Raw genomic sequence first — 25,806 nt, 5'->3', positions numbered from 1 at the left:
AACCATGTGGAAACAGGATTGGCTGGGACAGGACTCTGAAAAGGACACTGCTAACAAATGGGTCTTGGGTTCTTCTGGACAGCAATATCTTCAGTGTGGTGGGTAAATAAAACTGGTTTTACGTCCACATAAAAATCTGAAGGAGAGTTTTAATTTCTTAGTATAGACAAATAAGAAAGCCTTGAATGGAAATAACTGAACACATAATATGGAATAACAACATCTACTGGGTTTAGGTTGCTCTATCCTCTGTGAATTCATTCTCACATCAACTCACATTGCCTATTTAAAAGGATAGTCTGGTTTAGAACTGGACAATTCCATTAATTTAAAATAAATGTTTATTTACTTGAAAGGCAGAGTGTCAGAGAGAGAAAGGGATGCGTGCGCGCACACACACACATACAAGGGGGGGGGGGCAGGGAGAGAGAGAGAGAAAGCTTTGCCCTTTGTGGTTCCCTCCTTAAATGCCTATGACATCCAGTGCCAGGCCAAATTCAGGAAACAGGAACTCCAGCTGAGTCTGCCATGTAGGTGGCAGTCCCAAGTACTTGAGTCATCAACTGCTATGTGCAAGAGTATGCATTAGCAGGAAGCCAGATTGGAAGGAGTTAGGGGTGAAGGCTGGAGTGCAGGTCTCAAACCCAGGTACTCTGATATGGGATGTGAACATCTCAAGTGTCAGCTTAACCCACTGTGCCGCAATGCTTGCCTTGAAAATTTCATTCATTCATGCATTCACCAAATACATATTGATTATCTACTACGTGCCTGGCAGTCACAAGTCTAAAATTGAGCAGTATGGACAAAGTCTATATCTTCCTCTTGCTAAAAGGAAACAAATACTAGTTGAAAGAGTGAAAGAGAATTATGCACATGTTACAAACTTGACAAGAATAAATGTGTGTAACAGATTTGGAATTTTCTGTGATGAAAGTTCTGTTGTGCCTTATTCATTTTCTCCATTAGGCACATGATGAACACAAACCTGACTATGAGGACTGTGTCTGATCCAAAAAGTCTAGCTCTCTTTTCTTGAGTTGTCCCATAGATGTGAACATATGGTGTATTCATGTGTGTGTATGTGAGAGAGAAAGAGAGAGAGACAGAGAGAGAGAGAGAGAGAGAAAGAAAGAAATAGACACAGAGTGAGAATACCTCTTTTTGTATGGTTCTTAAATATTTCAGAGTATGTGAACTGAAATCAAGCTGGAAATATAACTTTTTATGAATATTTGTCTCTCTTTCCTGCTGTTTAAGTATGCAAGTGTTCAAGGGGCTGGCTCCACGGCATAGTAGGTTAACCTTCCGCCTGCAGCACCAGCCTTCTCTATGGGCACCGGTTCTAGTCCCAGCTAATCCAGCTCTCTGCTGTGGCCTGGGAAAGCAGTAGAAGATGGCCCAAGTGCTAGGGCTCCTATACCGGCTTGGGAGACCTGGAGGAAGCTCCTGGCTCCTGGCTTCTGGCTTCTGATCGGCCCAGCTCTGGGCCGTTTGTGGCCATTTGGGGAGTGAACCTGCTGATGGAAGACCTCTCTCTCTGTCTCTCCCCCTCTTTGTCTGTAACTCTCCTTCTCAAATAAATAAATAAATAAACTCTTTAAAAAAATGCAAGTGTTCAAGACTTAATATACATTCTGTGCTTCCTTATAATATGGTGATTGGGGTCAGTTGCTTTCCGTATTGTTCTGAGATACTTTCTTGCGAGCATTCTATGTCCTGAGTGTACTACTATGCAGCAGTATAAGGAGAGTAAGGCAAAGTAAACTTCTTCGGGAATCACTTCCAGGCTGATTGGAAGCTGAGAAGAAACACCATTGAGTTTTGCAGGCACTAGGATTGTGCCTGGGTAAGCCTGTGAAGTCTATTGTTACCCTTCCCCCTTCTCCACAGCCCTGGGATTCCAAAGTGGTGTTGCTGTTTAACTCTTTCATGTCTACTCCTGTGTAGAATACACAGCCCAGATCTGCAATGAGGTAATATACTTTCTCAATAAATATTCTGATCAATCATGTCATTTCTTATTTTAAAAAATGTATATGTAGCTTTTATGTGGGAAACAGATGGGAGAAGAACCAGTGTGTCATTTTTTTTACCTTTTTATCTTTTATTCGTCACATTTAATATTTCTGTATAGTTTCTATTTTATTTTTAAACTTATTTACTTGAGAGGCAAAAAGATAGAGGGAAAGAGAGACAGACAGAGATCCCATTTTCTGGTTTACTCCCTAGATCCCAAGTGTACACAGTGGCTAGGCCTGGGCTGAGCCAAAGCCAGGAGCCAGAAACTCAAACCAGGTACCCGATGTGGGTGGCAGGAACCTAACTGCTTGAGCTATCACCACTGGCTCCTAGCATCTGCTTTAACAGGAAGCTAAAGTCAGGAGCCTGAGTCAGGAATTGAACTCAGGCACCCTGATGTGGAAGATGGGCAATTTAACGGGTGTGCTAACTCCTAGGCTGAATGCCTGCTCCATAATTCATATTTTTCAGAAAACAAACTGTGGGTCAGTGAGGTGAGCTAGGTTGTACACACTCATAGCTGGAAAGTGGCAGAGGCTGGAGTAGGATTAAAGCATTTCTGACCCAAAGCCAGTGATCTTTCTGCTACATACAGTAAGTTCCACCAGGTGGAGAATTAAGTCTTCATAATATTAGCCCAGAAACACCGCATTCATTATATTAGACGGTTTATTCAGAGTAGTGTTTGGATCTGACCTATGTGCCATTCATTTTATTTTATTTTGTGTGAAGACATCAGGGCTTATTAACCACTAGATCCAGGACTGAAGACCAGATATTAAAAAGAAAAAAAAAAATGATTAAATTCCTGGAAGTGTAAATATTTGTTTTAGAATATACTGGGGTAGTCTTTTTGCTGTCTTTCACCCAACCTTTCTTCTACATTTTAATTACACATTTTTTTTATTGAGGCAACAAATTCCTTCCTCCTTAGATCCCTGCCCCTCAACAACCCAGAGCCCAGAACATAAACAAAGACACATTTGGGAGCTCCTGCAGAGAGACCTATATCCAAGATCAGCAGGTCCTGCAATTTGCTGTTTCCTCTCTGTCCGCCCCAGATGGGCTTATGTAAGTCTCCCTGAGGCCATGTGTGTACGGTTTTAGGAGAGGACTGAAAACCGACTGGTGCAGTCAGTCTTTGACGGCTGTAAAGCAGTAAATGGAGAAAGACATTTAGGCAGCTCATTGACAGGATCCCAAATATTAATAAATGGGTGCCGTTGACACAGTTTGACACCAGCACTTTGGAATTTATGACATGCACAAAGGGAGGGGATGCGTCTGCCAGAGCATCTTTTCCACGCTCTCATGTAAGTGGCATGCCAGAAGCCGTGACACCCGCTCCCACGTCTTGTGCTTGCCTGGGTGTGCTCTTGAGTGTCCACAAAGCCTGCATCTGCACACAGAATTTTAGAGAGGAGCTCAGCTTTGTTCAGCTCCTCTGTTGATATCTGGAGCAGTGCTGCTACTTCCAGGCAGTATAGTAGCATTAAAACCACCGCCATGTAAACCTGACTTCTAGTCTCACACTGTCGAGTTCTATATTAAGCGCCATGAACAAAGAAGCACACATCAGATGAATGCTTTTTCCTTTAAAATGAAAAAGTTTCCTTCACCAGGACATTCAGAACCTTCCCAAAATGGACTTGTTTTCAGCTTGTTCATCTTTTCCACCTCCCAAATGCTTCTTAAAAGTTTCATGTCCATTTTTGGTGACAATTTATTATTTGAAGTCATCTTCCAAGAGCAGGAAATGTCTTTGTAGAAAGAGCCTGAAATAAGCTTCATGTACAAAACAAACGTACCACAGACCAGTAGAAACAGTTCCTAAGCTGACTGTGTTCTGAATGTTTGCCTGAAAGAATGCTCTTTGGAGCCTGGAACATATTTTTCGCAGAAACATTACGAATGGTTGTTAAATCCTAAGGTCAGTGCTTTGAGGTCAAATGAACTGGGAGGTAGCTGGACTGTAGAGCTGCATTATTTATACTGTGCTGTGGTCATTTAAGACACTACTGTGGGAACATCACATTGTATAACATTGAGGATAGGGCCACTGCGTAGCGTCCGTCGAGAGCATGCCAGTTAAATGGCTCCAGCCACATGGAACTCCTCATTATTGCACACACAGGGAGGAAGGACTGCGATGCGGCCATACAAATTAGGCTACCATATGTTCTTGATTACATCCATGGTTTGCACACATATCAAGTTGTGCAGTTTAAGGCCCCTCTCCCTGACTTTTCTTACATTCATATATATGTGTAAGAGTCTTACCGTAGCAATAGTTTTTGTTGTAGTGATTCACCTGCCATGTGAGCCTGGAGCAACAGCTGTCTTTGTAGGGAAATCCTGACAGGGCATGGTCGTGCTTCCCCTCTCTACCCTCACTTCACTTGCATCATTCTTCGCTAGGGCCCCCGGCACCAGCCTTTTACTCCCCTCCCTCCTCTAACTCAGTGACGGGGTTTATGCAACCTTCAGAGCCACTAAGCTCGGTTTCAGCAGACTCCTTATTTGGTTCTGATGCACACTCCCTGAACTGGAATGTGCACACCAAGGGTATGTTGGCTCCCATTACTTCTCTATCAATCAGTTCATTTGCTGTTGGCCCATCCCTCCTGCATTTTCTTTCTTTCTTTTCTTTCTTTTCTGACAGGCAGAGTGGACAGTGAGAGAGAGAGGCAGAGAGATGGCCGCCGCTGCTGGCGCGCTGCGGCCAGTGCACCTCACTGATCCGAAGGCAGGAGCCAGGCGCTTCTCCTGGTCTCCCATGGGGTGCAGGGCCCAAACACTTGGGCCATCCTCCACTGCACTCCTGGGCCACAGCAGAGAGCTGGCCTGGAAGAGGGGCAACCGGGACTAGAACCTGGTGTGCCAGCGCCGCAGGCGGAGGATTAGCCTAGTGAGCCGCGGCGCCGACCTGTACATTTTGCATTGTCATAAAACCTTTGACTGCTGTGTGTGACCATGCTAGGGGTCTGATCTTTTTCTCTTAGATGTACCTGCAGAGATGTGTGCTCAGTCCGGAGATCGCATTTAGGCTCCACTGGATCACATATGGGTTCCTATACTGAAAGATCTTCCTTTTCTGTGTTGGCATCTTTGCCATTTATACTTACATTACTCCATTTCCTGCTGCCAAGGACGCAGTTTCACAAAGTGAGTGAGTTATAAAGAAGGGCTTATTTTGGCTCAAAGTTCTGGAGGTGCAAGGTTGAGGGGCTGCATCTGGCGGCAGCCTTGTTTCTGGCAGAGTCCCAAGGCCAAGGCCAAGCTGGGCATCTCAGGACAGGAGATGAGGAGTGAGTGTGTGCATGTGTCACTTCTGCTCCTCCCCCCACTTCTTATGAATCCAACAGGGTTCAGTCATGGGAGCCCCATCCGAATGACTTCATCTGACCCTGGTCACATCCAAGGGCCCCGCCTTTAAACACAACTGGCAGATTAAGTCTCCAGCCTCTTACTGCCTTGCACTGGGGACAATATTTCAATACAGAGGGGCAGGCATTTAGTGAGTTGAGTTGTTTCTTGGAACACCTTCACCCTCATATCAAGGTGCCTGTGTTTGCGTCCCACTACTGCCTCTAATCTAGCTTCCTGTTAGTGCACACCCTGGGAGGCAGCAGATAATATTCAAGTATGTGAGTCCCTGCCATTCACGTGGGTTGAGTTCCAGGTTCATGACTTTGGTCTGACCCAGCCACCGTTTTGCAGACATTTGGAGTGTGAACAGGAAGGTGGAAGATTTCTCGTTCTCTCTGTCTCTTTGCCTTTTAAATGAAGAAATGAAAATTAGGAAAAATAAATCTCAACACAGAAAACCTTAAAGTGCACACTCAAGCCATATCAAAACCATAGCAATACTCAAGACGGTAATGGGTATTAGAAGCTAAAACACAGTTCGTGAAAAGAACAATCAATTAGCTGTTGAATGGCTAAAAACTACCACGAATATTTGATTAAATTCATAGCTGTGTTCAATAGTGAACCTCAGTTCCTGGGTAAGTGATGATAGAAAAATCACATTGCTGAGCCCTGCTCTGCGACACGACAAGCAGGGGCTGGGTGCTTCCCAGAATGCACAGGCTGAGCTCCGGAGTTTGTGGAGAAAGGGCAAAGGGGTATGTTCTCTTACTGATTTCTCTGTTGCTTTAGAGAAGTTCTTCAGAGGAATATTTTGAATATCTAAGGCTTTTTTCTCTTATCCATGTTTCACTTTTAAAGCCCTTGAAATCCAGCATGTCATCAAAGAAAATTTATAGCTATTTTACCAATCATAGGGACAATTCAGGTAAAGAGGCATAGATTAAGCATTTGTAATGTGTATTTTTGAATCTATAGCAATGGAATCATTTTAGTGGGTCACAATTGGCATCAGAATGGAATAGAAATAGTAAAATAGAACAGAATAAAATAAATCAAAGTGAATTTCATTTAGTAAGGATTATATTTATTCTATGGGTTTTTCTTTCAGTGGCAAAAATGTGCTTTTGATCACAATAGATGATGCTTTATTTTACATATCAACTTAATTGGAACACAGGATAACCAGATATTTGCTCACGTGTTATTTCTGGGTAATTTGTGAGGATGTTTCTGGAGGAGGTTGTAATTTGGATTGGTGAACTGAGTAAAGCAGGTAGCTCCCTCTCCCCACCCCCAAATGTAGGTGGACATTTAGTACATTGGAGTCATGCACAGAACAAAAGGTGGAGAAAGTGTGTGTGAATTCATTCTCTGCCTGACTTCCTGGAGCTGAACTGCTGTGTTCTCCTGTACTTGATGCTCGTGGTTCTCATGGACTTGGACTTGGACTGGAGTCCACATCATTGACACTCTGACTTTCAGACTTTTGAACTTCAAAATTTGTCTCCTGGGTCGATGGCTTATACATGGACAATTCTGAGACTTCTAAAACTCCAAAATCATCTAAACCAAAGTCTGACAACAATTATAATAGTAACAGCAAAAATGATTCTGGATGCGTTTTGAAGTGCATGCTGGGAAAAGCTCATGTAGCTGTGAAGGAACTTCACAGGCAATTCTGGTGAAGGCTCAGAAAGAAAAGAGAAAAGCTGTACAGAAGCCCCATCTTCTTAGAGGACACATAAATCATAAGGTATAGAAGTTTGGTAGAAATGTTGATATGAAGGATCATTCTGATGAGATCTAAGTCAGAAATGAGGAACATGTGACTGGACAATGAGAAAAAGATGACCCTTGTTATCAAGTGTCAGAAAATTTAGCCAAGTTATACTCAGTTTCTAGTGTTTTGTGATAGGTAAAACTTGTAATTGGTGAAATTGGATAGTTAGCTGAGGCTATTTCTTAGCAAAGTATTGAAGGAGCAGCTTGGTTGCTCTGCCTACTTTTAGTAAAATGGGAAAAGAGATATTAATTAAAGTGAAATTTCTTTTTTTTTTATTTGGCAGGTAGAGATATAGATAGTGAGAGAGAGAGACAGAGAGAAAGGTCTTCCTTCTGTTGGTTCACTCCCCAAATGGCCACTATGGCCGGTGTTGTGCCGATCCGAAGCCAGGAGCCAGGTGCTTCCTCCTGGTCTCCCATGCGGGTGCAGGGCCTAAGCACTTGGGCCATCCTCCACTGCACTCCTGGGCCACAGCAGAGAGCTGGACTGGAAGAGGAGCAACCAGGACTAGAACCTGGCGCCCATATGGGATGCCGGCACTGCAGGCAGAGGAATAACCAAGTGAGCCACAGCACTGGCCCCTTAAAGTGAAATTTCTAATTAAAAAAAAAAAAAACTACAATAAGTTAAAGATTTTGAGAATTCTCAGCCTATTGATAATGCATACATTAGGAAATCATGTTTGGAATAGGGTGTCAAAGGTATTGCCTGGAAAACATTTGCTAAGGAGATTGTAATGGGTGTGAATCACTGATTTACTTGTCTACCTTCATAGGAAAACTTCCAGTTTTAAATAAAGGGGAAGAAGATGGAACAGAACGAAGGAGCTATATCAGACTTCTTCAATTCTTTTGGACAGGGTGATTAAACTAGTTGGCTATTAATTTGTGCTTTTTTCAAGAAAAGGGAAGAATGGTCCTGAAGATAATTCAGAGATCATCAGAGTCACTGCCTGTCAGTATGGACATTGAACAAGAGCCATGAGATAGGATCACTCACCAGAGCCATGGCATGAGTAAAGCCACCTCCAGAAACAACTTTGTGCTAGCTCTGGGGGTGATGTTCTGGTCTGGAGGGCAGAGCAGGTTACCCAAACAGATCAGATCCCATGGTATGGTAGTTGTAGGATTTGGACTTGCTTGGGCCCAGTCATCCTTTCCTTCTCTCCTATTTCTTCCTTTTAGAATGAGAATGGCTATCTTATGCTTACCCCACCATTGTACTTTGGAAGCATCTAACTTGTTTAATTTCGCAGTCTCACAGGTGTGAGATTAATTTTGCTACCTGATGACTCATACCTCAAATCTCACCCATATCTGATTTAGATGATATTTACATGAGATTTTGTACTTAAGACTTAAAGAGATGCTGCTGCAACAAGTTCATTCATATAGAATGAATATATTTTGCATGAGAGAAGGGCCTGAATGGGGTGGAGGTGGAAGGGTGGAATTTTGTATGTATATACATGTCTGTGTCCTCCTAAAATTCATATATGAAAATCCTAACTTCCAATAACATGGTAGATGGAGCTACTGTAAAGAAATTAGATTTAGAGGAGACCATTAGGGTAGATGCTTGATGATGGATTAGTGGTCATATAACAGGAAAGAAGAGACTAGAGCAAACTCTCTGTGTAGCATATGAAGATACTGCAAGAAGGTGACCATTTGCAAACCAGGAAGAGGGACTTCACAAGGAAGTGAATTGGCTGGCACCTTGACCTTGTTTACTTCCCAGTTTCCAGAACTATGAGAAATTGATTACTATTGTTTAATCTGCCAGGTCTGTGGTACTTTTGAATTAGAAGCTTGAATTCCTAAGACATGATGTAAAAATATATTTCCTACTTAGGATATTGCTCAGAAAGCTTGAAATCTATTGCTTTATGCTAATGGTTTATGTAAATATATATATAATTAGTCATTTAAAAAGTTTGGATTCAGAAATAGAGTTTATGGATATATGTTAATGTCTGTAAGTTTCCATTATGACAGTAGGGGTGACATTCTCCAGAGGAAATGGCTGTTAGACTTAGGTCAAGTAATTAAACATCCAAGCTTCCCATGGGTCTATATAAAATAGAGCATTTATCCTATTATATTATGCTCTCTTCTTAAAAACAAAACTCTGTTAAATTAACATGTAGTAATATTAACTAATTAAACCATTGTAAAATAATATGCAATTAGTAAATATTTAAATAAATATACCAATGTAATTAGATGTCCTCATTAAATTTCAATCATACTTTAGCATAATCATTATTTCCCCCACCCCCACTACAGACAAACCTATGTAGAAGCTTTCAATCTGAACCATTTTATTTCTCTTCTGGGTCTAAATATTATTTTCATATGTAGCTTTCTTCTTCTATATCATTTTTCTCAAAAATTTGTTTTCTTGATCTATCTGGCCTTTTGCTACAATCAGAAGTAAGAAAGAAATTGGAATCCCACATGATGTTTTTTTTTTTTTTCTAATCAAGAGTAATTTCCTTCCATAAAACTATTTCTTTTCTCTCAGCCCCCTTTGAAGCCTGAAGCAAGTACAAAAGCTAATTTGAAATTAGCATACAATCGGGTTTCTTATTAGCCTCCATAGGCATTTTTGCAGATGTATAGCTTGGTATTGGTCACGGACCTCTGATAGAAAATTGCTTCTTTTTTTAAAGAGCCAGATCTCTTATTTCTTTAGAACACAGTAAAATTTTGTTCAAAGAACAATTTGGTGTTGAAGCAAAAATATGAATTGATAACTTCATAGTTAAAACACTTAACAACCCTGCTTTCTACCCTACATGCCTTCTAAAGGAAATAATAAATGACTCAAAACACACCTTTCAGAATTAATGGCAAACTATTTCATGATAAATATGTGCTGATACAGATACAGTCAAAACATTCTGTTTTGACTATTTATAGGGAAGGCATGTCAAAATCCTATTGGTGTATAGTAAATGTCAGTGAATTAAGTCATTTTTTGAGAAGATTTTTCTTGAATTATCTATAAACACATTCTTAACAATGCCATTTGGATTTAAACAACTCAGTTACTAGTGTCCATATCAAGATATTTTACCCTGTAGTCTATTTACCATCTAAAATTTTATGTTAAATAAATGCACATTTATCTGGGGAAAGTGTGTAGTTTTTTAATGACTCCTTTTTAAAATGGGATATAAAATATAATGAAGTGCATGGATTTTAAAAGTTGACTTTTGGGATTTCCAACAATTGGATATATTTGTTCAGCTACCTCTTAATACAGAAAATATTTCCATAGCCCAGAATTCTCTTTTGGTCTTTTCTAATCTATTTCCTATCTACCACCCAATACAACCACTTTCTGATTTTTATCCGTATAAATTGTTTTTATGTGTTCTTGGACTTCAACTTGATGGAACTGTGCAGTGTCTGGTTGTTAATGTTTTTGAAATTGATCATGTTATTGCATCTATCAGTAGTTAATTGGTCTTTATTGTTGATCAGTATTCTCTCTATGAATATACCTCAATTTGACTATCTTTAAACCATGACCAGCCTTGAACCCTTGACTTCTTTGGGCTATTATGAATAAAGTTGACATGATGATCCCATTGCATACTTTCATGTGGACATTTCTTTTAATTTTGAAGAAATAAAAACCTAGGACTGGAATGCTGGGTCATCAGATAGTCATTTTCATTAAAACAGGTCTGCAGTTTAATAAACTCTCAAGGGGGTCTTTACACCCCAAAATTTAAAGAAACATTGCTTTTAGGGCAACTACAGTTGTTTTTCTTTATTTTAGAGTCTTTTCTCCTTCTCTTCATGCCTCAGTCACAGCTTTTTTAATATGAGTGCAAGATTCTGCCTTATGTCTATAATGCATCAGGCTGTCAGTACAAGTTGAATTATTTTAAGATGATTATTATAGATTCATGGATAATAGATTAATCATAATAACTGAATTCAACTGGAATATAAAATCCATCAGGGCATACTGTTTTGTTCACTGCTGTAACACAATTACCTAATGCTACCTGTTCAGAATATGTGTTCAATAAATATGTGCTAAACATAAAGTGAATAAAGAATTTGTAGGGGCCGGTGCTGTGGGGCAGTAAGTTAATCATCTGCCTGTGGCACCGCTCCCATATGGGCACCGGTTCTAGTCCTGGCTGCTCCTCTTTGGCTCCAGCTTTCTGCTATTGCCTGGGAAAGCAGTGGAAGATGGCCCAAGTGCTAAGGCCTCTGCACCCACGTGGGAGACCCAGAAGAGGCTCCTGGCTCTTGGCTCCTGGTTCCTGGCTTCAGATTAGCATAGCTGTGGCTGTTGTGGCTATTTAAGGAGTGAAGCAGGAGAATGGAAGACCTTTCTCTCTGTCTCTCTGTCTCACTGTCTGTAACTCTACCTCTCAAATAAATAAATAAAAAAGAGAATTTGTAATACATTAGGAAGCATTTGAATCACTTTACATGTAATATTTCACTTAATTCTTACAGTAAATGTTGAGTTAATTTCTTTTATTTCTCTACCTTTAAAATGAAGAATTTGGCACAAAGAGATTGAGCAGTATACTCATTGTCACATAGTAAAGAAATAAGGATTTGAATACAGATAGTGTTGTCCAAAAACCAAAGCTGTTAACCTGGACTTTAAGAAAGACTGCATTGCTTCTGTGTCTCTGGCTTTTTAAGTTTTGTTTCAAGAAGCCCAAACACCTTCTTTTTAAAAATTAAATCTCTTCTAAAGGAAAAATCCTGGGAAAGAAATTCCAGGAAGTAATTTAGAAACATAATTCTGTCATTTTCTTTCATATAATTGAATGGATTTTCCTTCAAATTACTCTTTCATTCATTATCATAATGAAAGTTGGAGTTCCATTTCTCTTGCATTATAATAAAAAAGATGGAATTCTATGCACGCAATCCTTGAATACATTTGTTTTACTTTGCTTTGTTTCACACTCTCTTGCATCAGGTAAGGTTGAAGGATTTGATGTTTCCTTTGTTGGCTGGAAAGAATCTTGAATCATTTCAAATGCATGATTGCTATTTTGAAGGCCGCCCTGTATCTCCCTCCATGGTGTCATATAGAGTATTTAGAACATAGGATGGTATCATTATCATAATGCTTAGCTTTTCCTCATTTGCCAGATTTAGTGATTCGAGCTTCCATTCTACTTGGTTTTGTCCTGGCCTCTCTGGGTCCCATCTATCTACTGGAGATTTGAGCATGGGCTGGCGGGTTCCCCTGAACTGGCTTTGTCAACAGAGCTCGCGATTGTTTAACATTTACAAGCACCATTCCTCGCTATCTCTGTAAACCTTTGTCTCAGAGAGGAAATAAACCTCTGTTTATCTTGAGAGAAACATAAAAAAGAGAGGATTCTGGTTAATATTTGTCTGTAGGTATCCAAATGTTGGTCAGATAGGTCACAAAATAGCACTTAGAAATGAAATCGTTCCTCAACTCTTCTGTTCATAGGAAACCCTCTTTCTATGGTCTCATGACCTCAGATCTTCTCACTGTACCAAGCGATGCTTGACAGCCTTCTGTGTGTATTTCAGCTCCAGTTCTCCTTCCTGCAATGAACCTGACACAAACAAGCTATTGTGGCTGGAAAATGCTGGCCAGAAATGGGTTCATGAACCTCTATGTGATAATCAGACAGGTCTTTGCCACCAATATAGAAAATCCCAAGTTAGGATTTTATGTAAGTTTACATCTTTTTGGCAGCATATTTTAACCATATATAAAAGGATCTGTATCAGGAAAAAGTTATCAGTTCTCACATTTTTAGCTCAAAGATAGATTTGAGATTCTGTGAAATTATATCCAGTTTCTTTCTGAGGATGGCGAAGCTAAACAGTCCACAAATAATGTATTTTCTTAAATGGCAATTAAAGCACATCTTTCTTCAGCAACAGTCTCAAGTAAAAGTTCTTTGAGTACAATACATAATTTTTTTTTTAATTAGCCATTCCCTTTATCCTATTGCATTGTCCAGAAAATAAAATCAGGGCTCTTCATTTTACTTGATACTCTGGAGCGCCAAACTGAATTACAATTCTTCACCTGTGATTCTCTGTGATTCTAATGAGCACAGATGCGTGTTGGCATTCCACGTTCCCGCTGCTTCATCATCAAGGCCAAGCTTCTTCGCTGCCATCTCGTACCACATGCACGGCACAGACTTCTCTGAACAACCATGTTTGCAGCCGTCTTTCCAACAGAAGACTCTCTAATCTTGTGATTTTCAAATGCCTTACTAAATTTAGGCTTTGCTGGCACTTCTCTGATTTTTTAGGATTGAAACCATTTCAAATGAAGTTTTGAAGCAAATGATGACAGTGTGTTTTTATGCTTATATAATCCATCTCGGTTATTTCAGACTGCAAGTGGAATCCTAGCCCTGTATCAAATAACAAACAAGCTGTTCTATTAGAGAGCTGCTTCCAGGTATTCAGTATTGTTCGGTTACCAAATAGGTAAACTGAAGAGCAAGAAGTTAATGTGGCTGTTTGAAGTTAAAGGCCTAGAGGTGCTACTTTTACATTTAATACACTGAATTTCTGTGCAGTGAAATGGGGGGACTTGATGAGAGATTATTGTCAGGTTTAGCTTGGGGATAAAGATGTGACCAAGTGTTCTCTTCTAAGGTGACTGTCCCCTTAGGGGGAGTACTGTGGCCAAGAAAAGTGACAACCAGAGGCAGAGGTCTGAGCTGGGAGATTGAAGACCCTGGTTGACCGATACAGCAAAACAAAAAGAATAATTCACCAGGTATTTCTCCCCTGCACAATCTTTCAAGTACTTTAAAACACCCCTAACAAAACCCAAACTTTGTCTACTGCATAATTTAACTTTGTATGTGAGATAGTTATAGACTATGTCTGGCATAATTTAAATTTGTGGAATATGAGGTGATACTTTGAGTAGAGTTGTCTAAAGTTCAAATCAAATTGAGCAGAGGTTCAGTACAAATGTTTCTGCAGCAATTTCAAGGCAAGTAGTGTTTTCACATAATTTTTGTGTATCTTTCCCATAAGACATTGCGGTAGATCAAAATTATTATTTCTAATTTATATCTGAGAATTCTGAGGTTGCCTAACCCCGAATGTAGCCAACAGAGGTGACATCAAGGTCTCTGGTTGACCCTTGGTTCTCATGGGGAAATCGTGTACTAAGCCTCTTAGTCATATTTTCCATTTTTTATTTTCCTGCTTCCTACATTCTTTTCTTTTCAAAAAATTTCCACCTCTTTTTACATTAATTTAATACTTTAAACCTTGTTCCTACAGAGTTTGTGCATATATGGGGATAGGAAAGTACTTTAAAAGTCCATGGATAATGGAATCAAATGTTTATTTTGGTGCAAAAAACTGTTTGAAATCTGTACATAATTATTTCATAATACACATTTCTGTGAACTTTTTGAAGACACCTCAGCTGTGTTGGTGGTGGTTGAGGGTATGACACAGTCTTTGTTTTATGTGTTTATAATGTGGGCATTTCAGAGAATAGATACAATATGACACGCTACGTTAGCTTTTTATGTAAAGATAATGAATTGGAGCATACATGGCTTTCATGATTACCTATTCTCATTCCATTGTAATTTTGAAAAAAATCACCAACATTCACTTTCTACATATTCAGTGTTTTCTCATGTACTGAGTGAATGTAAGTTTCCTAAAGTCAAACAACATGCAATCTAATTGGAGAGCTACCTTCTTTCTGCAGCAAATAATAGAGTTGCATATACTGCATTATTCTGTTTCATTATATATTCTGGATTATTAGTTACTGAGATATGGTAATACTCCAAATAGATTGCACACTCTTTTACTTCAGGAAACTTTCATTCAAATTAAGGTCTCGTCTTTTTATGACCTGAGCAAGAAGTGAACAGGACTCTATGACTAGACTTGTCTTGGGCTTAACGGATACTGGGGACCCACCTATAGTAGGGACAGGTTGAGGGGTAGAGCTGGTGTTTGGCTTTGTCAGTTGGACAACATAAAGCACCAAAGGGTAAGCTAGGCTCTCAGCATGTCTTGATTCTGTCAGGTTGGTTACCAGGCAGGGATTTCCTGTTGGGTATGAAGTGACAAAGGTTTCATATCTGAAGTAGTGCTAAGAAGGCAGGCTCAGGAGACATTTTACATTTCCTTGGTCCTTTCCTAGACCATTTAATGACTAGTTATGTGACCTGGGTTCAGTTAATTCTTCTTTGGGGCTTTGATTTTCTTGTAGTAAGCTTCATTGGATTGCTGTGCAGCTTAAAGCATATGGGTAAGACATGGGAAGTGCTTGAAACACTGCCTACAGAAAGGTGACCACTCAGCAGATGTTATATATGGTTAATATTATTTTTATATTTAATCTGGGGAGGCATAACTGACAGAAACAGCAAAGAAATCAAGGAGAAGTAATACCTGAGGCAGATGGTGTCCAGGCAAATTTGGATGCTAGGGCTGGGATTATTTGAAGGACAAGACAGGCATCCATTTTTCTCCCATTGACCCAACATTAGGGGACAAAAATAAATTGAAAATGTACTGATAGCCAGCATGAACCTTGAGGATGACATTAACCAAACTTAGGGAGAAGTGTAGAAATCTAAAAGGTTGTGCTGATTTGGGATCCTGGGCCTGAGAGCAGGATTTGCGCTATACCAAGACACAGGAGGAACGGAGTAGTTTGAATCTGTCCAATACCCACCAACCTCTGGTCTCAGCTCCAGACTGACCTGAGAATTGGGGTAGGATAAAGCTGGGAGGCCTCGCTATAGGGGTGTGAAGGGAAATAAGTCTGGGGAAGAGAAGATGGGTTGAGAGTCAAGTACTCAGTTCTTTTCCACAGATACTAATTGCTGTAAATGATCGGGGCGGGGGGAATAAATCAGTAAAGACTGGTATAGTCAACTGTAAATATGGTGGGCCAAAGCTGAGTGTTAGATGATATAGGAGGTTTGTGGGATGAATAAGCAGAGGAAAATTAAGCACTATCTTAATCTGTTTTGTGCTGCTATCACCGAATACACAAACTTGGTAATTTATAAATAATAGAAATTTAGTTCTGACAGTTCTAGAGACTGATAAATCTGAAATCAAGGTGCCAGCAGGTTTGGTGAATACCAAGGACCTTCACTCCCAAGATGATTATTTATTTATTTTATTTTATTATTTTTCTTTAAATTTTAGATCAGACAAAGAGGGAGAGACAGAGAGAAAGAAAGAGAGATCTTCCATTTATTGGTTCACTCCCCAAATGGTCACAATAGTCGGGACTGGGCCAGACCGAAGGCAGGAGCCAGGAACTTCCGGATCTCCCATGCGGGTGCAAGGGCCCACACGCTTGGGCCATCCTCCACTGCTCTCCCAGGCACGTTAGCAGGGAGCTGTATTGGAAGTGGAGCAGCTGGGACTTGAACCGGTGCCCATATGGGATGCTGGCACTGCAGGTGGCACTTTACCTGCTACGCTCCAGCTCTGGCTCCTAAGATGATTCTTTTTTTTTTTTTTTTTTAATTTTTTTTTTTTTTTTTGACAGGCAGAGTGGACAGTGAGAGAGAGAGACAGAGAGAAAGGTCTTCCTTTGCCGTTGGTTCACCCTCCACTGGCCGCCGCGGCCGGCGCGCTGCGGCTGGCGCACCGCGCTGATCCGATGGCAGGAGCCAGGAGCCAGGTGCTTTTCCTGGTCTCCCATGGGGTGCAGGGCCCAAGCACCTGGGCCATCCTCCACTGCACTCCCGGGCCACAGCAGAGAGCTGGCCTGGAAGAGGGGCAACCGGGACAGAATCCGGCGCCCCAACCGGGATTAGAACCCGGTGTGCCGGCGCCGCTAGGCAGAGGATTAGCCTAGTGAGCCGCGGCGCCGGCCTCCTAAGATGATTCTTTAAATACTGCATCCTTCAGAGGAAAGAGACACTGTTCCTCATATGCTGATCTGGGCGCTTGGGTCCAAAAGCAGAAAGATGAAGAGTGAAAGAGGGAGCTCATCCATTCTCACAGGGCCTTTTCACAGTGGCACTAATCTGTTTATGTGGTCTCCACCTTCATATCCTAAAGAAGTTCCATTGGACCCCATACCCCAGCATTGCTGCATTGATGATTATGTTTCAGCATGAGTTTTGGAGGAAACAAAGTGATTCAAACCAGCAGACCCATAACAAAAACAATAAAAAATCTCCAGGAATGGCACATGCCAAATAAGGTAATGTTCAAAGGAAAGTTTCAGAGATAGCAAGATAATTAAAAAAATCATTTTCCATACACCTGCCAAGGGCCAACATGACATGTATGATGTAACTTAATTTATTAACACACTTTTGTGTTTAGATGTCAGTGTTAACTATTTTCCTGAGAGGGAAACTGAGGCTTGGGTAAGCAACGTATCTGATGCCATTGGTAAGAGACTAAGAGAGATTTCAGACCCGGATGTACCTTATTCTGAAGTGTGTACTTTTTCTCTGTACCATCCCATTGCACACAGTAGTATAAAGGAGGCGGAGAGATGTTATAATAATTCAGGCAATTGGGAATGTAAATCCAGACAAAAAGAGTAGCATTAGACAAACAAAGCTTTCCTTCTTTTTTTCTGAGCATAGTTTATGATTTTCTTGTAAATAACCCATTGTCTTTTCTCTGGATGGTCTGTATCTGTCTGTTTCTGACTATCTTTACTGTTCCAGTGCTTGTTATATTTGCATTCTAGTGCTTGTTATCATCAAAGGATAGTTATTAAGTGCGATGAATACCCCTTATGTAGGGCGAGAAGTGAACATTTTGGAAGCAGATCAAAGATTCACCAGTTTCACTACTTACCACTGTGATTTTGGCCCAAGTGTATACTTTTTCTAGAATCTGTTTCTCCAGCTATAACAGGCACAAGATAAGAGGCCAACCAGTGGATTGTGGAGATTAATCATGTGAGATGTTATATGCCATGCTCATATGAAGGAATCATGTTTTTAGCTCTTTCTCCTTTCCTTTGCCTTATTCTTTGCATTGAGCTATTAAACATTTGAAGGAGTATCTCAATGAAGAATGAAAGTACATGAAGAAAAAATAATAAAAGTTTGATGCATTAATAAAATGCAAGTAAATAATGGGAATAGTTTGATTGATGATCATTCTACAAATCATGGTTAATGATGCTTTGTCCCAAAAGCTATATGTGATTAGCCTTTATCCAACACTTCAGTTCATAACCAGTACATTCATTAAACGGAAATAGGCAAATGAATTGCACTCAAAAGTCAATAGACTGAGTAAAATCACTTTTTAAGGGACATTTTCTATTTGTTATTGGCCCATTTGGACCTCAAGGATAAAGGATAGTACTTATCAACTCATTTATACACTAACAAGATAGATAATATAATGGATGGGAGAAGCAAGATGAAAAATTATTTCAATAAGCTTAAACAATGAACCAAAACTAACAAGATACACTTTAACAGGAATCAAAGTCAAATCCTGCATTTATGTTCATTCTATTAAATCCATATTGTAGGAGAAAAGAAACAGGTATATAAAAAAATCATAAGAAATCCATGAATTCTTGGTGTTTTCGTTGATCAAAACTAAATGAGCTTACAATGTAACATGATTGTGAAAAATAGATTGTGAAGTAGAGAACTAAATATGAATTTGAGGGAGAATATAAGAATGCTTACAGTATTTTTTATATTCATATTCATATAATATCATCCAGTTGAGTACCTACACCAGTCAATTATGTTCCTTTTATTGATTATCAATGTCCTCAAAACTTTTGAGCTGATAGATGTGCTGTCTATCTGTTCCTGGGCCCAATTACACTATTTATCCATTTTCTGTGTTTTTGTTGAATGCTTTTCTTCAGCTGCCCACTGTAGGCACGGAAGTCGGAGCTGTATGTTGCAGAGAAGGCCTTTTGTGGCTTTATGTATACATTTACATGTGTGTGTGTGTGTGTGTGTGTGTGTGTGTGAAATGGTGTATAGGTCCCAAGTATGGAGAAAACATTTCTATCTGAAATTCTCCTCAACTCATGACTCAGACATCTTTCTACTCACCCAAGTGTTTGGAATTCTGTAGTTGTTCTTGGTGACTCTCAGGTACCTGGCATTTTGAATCTGGGGAGAGAAGCTGTGGAGGTTCGATGCTTCTATGGTCACTGGATGTTCTCTTGGTCAGAGAAGCATTGCTAAGCTGTGTGTTCAAACAGCAAACAATGATCATCACTACCTCTTTTGGTGCTCCATGTGAGCCACCTTTATCCTTCTCCAGTGACATGCTGCCATCTAGAGTTTTGTGACTAACCAAGGACCTTCTCCTAGTTGGCAGTAGCCATCTACCCCCATTGCCACAGCTCATGGGCCTGTGGCTTCCAAAGTCAAACACGCATATACACAGATAAAACCATGCAACATGACTTCTGACGTTTTTTCAATATTCGGTAGGTAAGTATTGGGATTTGATGAAAATCACTGAGTCTTTTCTTCTCATGGCTATCTTGCAGGATGCCCCATCTTGTAACTGGGGAAGTCTTGGTGCTACAGCATTTTCCTTCTACTCTGAGGGGACTAATTTAAATTTTTTTAGAATGCTGATATTGATAAAGGAGTAATTTACAGCGGCGTTTTCCTATTGGATTTTTATGCGTGTATAGGGATAAAGGGCAGGGCAGTGCCAGATGCCATGTATGGCACCAGTGCAATCCAGTTCTGTAGATTTGCTTCCTATATCAGAATATCTGCCATATTTTTACAATCATGCATTTTTACGGTGAAATGGGTGGTGATGGTGGTGGACTGTGTATATGTATGTGTTTATAATCTCCATACTCTACACCTAAAATAATCTTCAGCTACTGTCACAAGTCTCCTAGTGGTTAAAGCAGATGTCCTTAGTGACATTTGGTCAGGGCCATTTTTCTGTGTTTTCTCAGACAATGGATGTCTGTTGTCCATAAGGAATCCTAAAATATCATGTGAAATAGACATAGGCTATATCAGCAGATACATTTGTGTTTTAATATTTTGTTGAACTCACTCTTGCTAATGCACAGGTGGACTATTTCTTTTTAGGGGATAATGAAAAGGAGGCCATCGAGACGATGGAGTGGGATGAAGTCCAAGCCCTCTGAGGAATATTTGGATGAACTGTGGACATTTCCCTTGTAGAAGTGAAGAAGAAGTGGATATGATGATTATTTTCAAATACATGAAGAGATAATATGCAGAGTAGATTTGCATTTAATTTTGGAGGGCAGAATTCCTACCCATAGAACTCCTAGTGAGGCAGCAGAACAAGTTTGTCATAGCTAAAGATCTTAATGTAGTGAATTCTCAATTCTGATAGAAATTTGATACAGTGAGCAACTAGGTGTTCTGTGGAGGTTTACTTCAACTGGAGAGCTCTATGATACCATATGATACCATGTGTGACTTGGTCTAGAACTAGGAATCTTCCTTACAATTGCTCTCACTCTGTCTTAGAAGGTTTCTCTTCCCTCAACTATTTCTGCCATCTGTCTTCAACTCTTGGGTATCCACACTGTGAATAATTTAAAAAAGCAACCTGAATGACCAGTATCACACCCCACAGATACATGTCTCAACCAGCTGTTTCTTCATTTTGAAAAGATGCAGCATCATTGTCAGCAACTACTTTATGGCCACCTTTTTCCTGGCTGAGCAATATTGAATATGGGAAAGAAGTCATTAAAACTTGGAAATAAAACTAAAGTTGTCTTTATTTATTGGTTCATGGATATAGATATGTGTAAATTTGCTATTATAACCAGTTAATTAGAAACACTCATCAATTGTAAACATTTTATTATTTTAGTCACCTTGATTCACAATTACATGAAATCAAAGTTGCCAAAGTAAGTAAAGTATGGGAGCCATTCTTGACTCTAAGTGCTTGGTAATGGAATAGGATATCATGAGAACACATTTCTTATCATGAATTTGAGTGATATTTTATTTTTGACCAGGAGTTGATCAATAAGAACAAAGTCTGAATCTGTCAAGATACCATTTCTTTTAGACTTAAAAAGTAAACTTATTCTGAAAGTATTTGGCCTAGACAAATAACCAAGCTACACACTGCAGTGACTGCATTTGGTGACCTGACTCCAGCTACCTGCTAGTGCTGATCTTGCCCCGCCCCCCATGTGGGGGAACCTAGTCTGAATTCCTAGCTCCTAGCATCAGCCTGGCGAACTCTGGGCTGTTGCAGTGAACCTGTAGATGGGAGCTCTTTCTCTCTGCCTCTCAAATAAATGAAAAATAATTCTTTAAAGCACTTATGAATCAGCAAGTGCCTATGACAGAGGAGGGTGCTTAAGTTTTCATTTTTATTTAAACAAAATTTAATTTAGGAGGACGAGACAAAAAATTCAATATTGGTGAAATATTATGTTAATGATGAATAAGAAATTCTAGAGGAGACAAAGTTGAAAACTGAATCACTAATTTTTAGAAACATGAATTAGAATATTCTAATATAATGGCACAAGGATGTTTTTCTACCCCAACACTGAAAACATAAAATATATGCAGCTGTTGAAAAATCTCCCACATGTAGGAGAATAACTGACAGTTTGTTGACAATAAATTTTGTTAAATAGTGAATAAATAAACCCAATATATTACAGATGAGTTTCAAATACTTCTCAATACATTTTCATCATCCTTAAAATTTTTTTAAAGATTTATTTATTTATTTGAAAGTCAGAGTTACACAGAGAGAGGATAGGCAGAGAGAGAGAGAGGTCTTCCATCCAATGGTTCACTCCCCAGATGGCAACAATGGCTGGAGCTGTGCCAATCTGAAGCCAGGAGCCAGGAGCTTCTTCCGGGTCTCCCACGTGGGTGCAGGGGCCAAGGACTTGAGCCATCTCCCATGCAGGTATAGGGGCCCAATGACTTGGGCCATCTTCCACTGCTTTCCCAGGCCATAGCTGGACTGGAAGTGGAACAGCCGGGTCTTGAACCTGTGCCTATAATGGGTGCCAGCACTTCAGGCCAGGGTGTTAACTCACTGCACCACAGCGCTGGCCCCGTCATCCTTAAAATTTTTTAGAGTGATATTTTTTTACATGGGAAGTAGAAATCAGATTTTTATGACAGTATATTTTTATGACAAAAGAAAATATTCAAGTCATCATAGTAGTTAGATTCATTAATTATACTTAAAGAGTTGGGAGATAATCTTCATGGATCAATATGTCACAGTCCAGAGAATTACAACTATCCATTGTTTTTAGTGTTAGACTTTATATAGATAAGTGTAATATAACCCTGCATTATTTGTACTTTTACATACGATATGAGAATTACGGTATTCTGTTTTTTGTAGCCTTTGATTTTTGCTATGGAAAGAACTTACATGAATATTACACACTGTGGTATTCAATATTCCATATACAATGCCTACATATTTATATTTAATTTCAATGTAAATCTGAAATAAATAGGTGGTTTGCCACATCTCTACTAAAATAATTATTGTTGAAAAGAAATGGAATACTTTTTGTACTCAGTAATTAGAAATCCTGGAAATCCATTAAGTAATAAATTTTAATTCTAATTCAATCCTAGTCCAGCCTCTGTAAAGTCTGAGTTGAGTAGCGTAAGATAGTGCAACTCTCCAAATTTGCAACTGGCAAAGTTCCCTGACCCAATACAAAAAACACAGACAGTTTGAGCAAATAAACATGCAGAATTCTAGAAAATCATAGTTATAGTTATTAGGCCACATGGACGTATTATCTAATTTCAGAAATTAGGCAAACAATGACATGAGGTTAGATGTGGAGTTGACTACAGTCTAAAAAGCTTTTCTGAAGTCAAAGCCTAATTTGACATTTAAAAAAAATTATTTATTTGAAAGGTAATTACATACACACACGCACACACATACACACACACACACACACACACACACAGAGATCTTCCATCAACTGGTTCACTCCACAAATGAGATCAATGGCTGGGCTACAGCAGGCTGAAGTCAGGAATTCCATCTGAGTTTCCTATGTCTGTGGCAGGGGCCCAAACATTTGGGTCATCTTCCTCTGTCTTCCCAGGCACATTAGCAGGGAGCTGGATGGGAAGTAGAGCAATAGGGAGCCAAACGTTTCCTTATGAGGGATGCCAGCATCACAGATGGTGGCTAAATCTGCAGCACCGCAAGGCTTGCCCTAATTTGGCAGCTAATGACAGGAAACCTTTCAATAATAAGGTTTAAATACAGGATATAGTATTTTAGACATACACACATACACACACACACAGCCATTTATAATCACGCTGAGATTGGAGACATTATCAAATCCTTATTTCCTGGTAATTTTATTTACCACTCTTGGGGTACTCAAGGGCACCGCTGAGAAAATATCTTGGTAGTAGTTAATTTTGATGAATGGATTGTGTACTACAGACAAGAAAAATCCTATCTTTGGCATTTCCATCTTGAAGTACAAAGAGATGTACTTCTTTCCACCAATAATCCACATCCTTTGCTGCTATTCCCTAGAGCTTTACATTTAGAATGCTTTGGAGCACAGTTTAATTTAAAAACATCTACATCATTGGAAGAGAAATGATACATACAGGTTTTTAAGACACAGTCAAGGAAGTAGGAGAGGAAAAGAGCAAAAGTGAAAAGGAGAATTTAGCAGCAGTGTAATTGTTTTCTCTTGTGTATTCACTCCAGGGTATTGGGGGAGGGTTGAGGGAAAGAGTGCAATTACATTAACATTATGGGCTGGAAACTCGGCCACATGTCCATTGAGAGAAAAATGCTTTACAAATATTTTTCAAATGATTTAGAGTTGGCTAAATCCAATGCATGTTTTTACCATGAATTTTCCATTGAAAAGTTTTAAAAAATCATTGATTTTAAGAAAGCAAATGTAATCCATATGTTCCTGCTTCATTCACACTTATCATATTTTGCTTGAGTAAGTTGGTGTCCAAAAACTTTTAGTTCTTTTCAACCAGGAAGTCACATTTTTACAACACCAAGAAGGACCTTGGACCTGGAAAGTTTCAAATTTCAGTTTAAACTCAGAACCCAAGGAATTTGAGTGGGTTCTAAACTTGGCAAAATGCCTTCACCCTAGTTAACATACTGATGGAATTATACATATTCTTGTGCATATAGGTTAAAAGTAGAACTGTTAATTGTTTTGATATTGATGCTAGATATATTCATTTTGACTTTCTGGTTTGTTTGCCATAAGGAAACAGTTGGCCAGTTGTTTTATTATTTAAAAGTTTTATATATTGACCCATATCCTTAAATATACAATAAGTGTTATCAAATATGTAACAAAGCTGGTGTATGGAAAATGTATAATTTCCCCTAAGGGTTATTTGCTAATATGGAACACAGGCCTCTAAAATGTGATGAAAGGAAGGACTGTGGAACAATGGGTCATGATGGCTAATTTTATAGGGAACACATGCATACAATATAATTTAAAACACATGCTACAGCAGTTATAGTAAAAGGCTCAGAGAATTAGAAAGGAATTCTGCTTCATAAAAAAAGAAAACAGTTCCCTCTTTCTCCTGCATTTCTCTGTTAGGAGAAAGATCCCATTCACCAATGCTTTTAACAGTTTCAAGGCCCACCCACCAGCCTCACATGGTCTTGAAATCTGCTCCTCCAGGTATGGCCCATCCTCTGTGGTTCATAATTCTGAGCTTTGAGACGAAATTAAACAGTGCTGCATGCCTCTGTCATCCTTTAACTATTTTTCAGGACTAAAATATTGTGTGTTATTGATTACTCTCTTAAACACAGGGCTGTAATCTATTAGCCTAGGAATTTTAAGGTAGAAGAAGAGATCATTCTGCCCATTCCTGTTTCCAGCAGAGGCTTGGACTTCAGGAGAAATCCCAAAGGAAGTCACTCAGTTAAATGCACTAATTTGAAGAGCTCCATGAGTGGTAAGATGATAAACTTCTAAGTAATTCGTTACTATAATTTTATCAAAGGTTCTTTTTTTCATGGCAGAAAGAAAAACACAGAAAAAGAAGAACCTGTCTTTGATGATTGATTTTACGCGTTGACTTGACTGGGACATAGGATGCCCAGCTATTTGGGTGTGTGCGTGAGGCTGTTTTCTGGATGAGATTAGCATTTGACTGCATAGACTCAGCAAATCAGACTGGTCTCCCCAGGGCGGAGGGGCTGCATCCCATCTGATGGAAGCCTAAACAGCACATACTGGGCAAGGAAGGATTTGCGCTTTCTGCAATGTTTCCGTTGAGCAGAAGCCTTGATTGCTTTCTGCGTTTAGACTGCCATGTACTGCGTGGGCTCTCCTGGTTCTCAGTCTTCAGGCACAGCTTGGACTACACTGCTGTTTCTAGGTCTCAGTTTGTAGATAGCAGATCAGGGGATTTCTCAACCTCCAGGGCTGTGGAAAGCTAATTCCTTGTAACTCCTCTCTCTCTGTTGGTGGGCAGATAGATGGCTTTGTAGACAGCAATACTCTTGGTGCTGTCTTACTGGAGAACTATAATACACCCTTCCTATGATTTAAGCCTATTTCATCTCCCCATATTCAATCACTTATGAAGGTAGAGAGCAGTTTGCTGATAATCTCATCATACCTGTTCATATCCT

At 39.6% G+C, this 25,806-nt stretch overlaps 1 long non-coding RNA gene across 1 annotated transcript; it reads left to right on the top strand.

Annotated features, from left to right (window-relative positions):
- Positions 1-13,813: 13,813 nt before the first annotated feature.
- LOC149126447 (uncharacterized) lies at positions 13,814-20,898 on the top strand. The gene is made up of 2 exons (XR_016233396.1): positions 13,814-13,948; positions 20,244-20,898. It is a non-coding gene; the product is annotated as an uncharacterized LOC149126447 (long non-coding RNA).
- The last annotated feature ends 4,908 nt before the right edge of the window (positions 20,899-25,806 follow it).

Source organism: Oryctolagus cuniculus, chromosome 5 (assembly GCF_051225735.1).
Source record: "Oryctolagus cuniculus isolate XC-2025 breed Fujian yellow rabbit chromosome 5, ASM5122573v1, whole genome shotgun sequence".
Lineage (NCBI taxonomy): Eukaryota > Metazoa > Chordata > Mammalia > Lagomorpha > Leporidae > Oryctolagus > Oryctolagus cuniculus.
The sequence above is the reverse complement of the archived record's forward strand: the minus strand, read 5'-3'. Positions and strand labels throughout refer to the sequence as shown.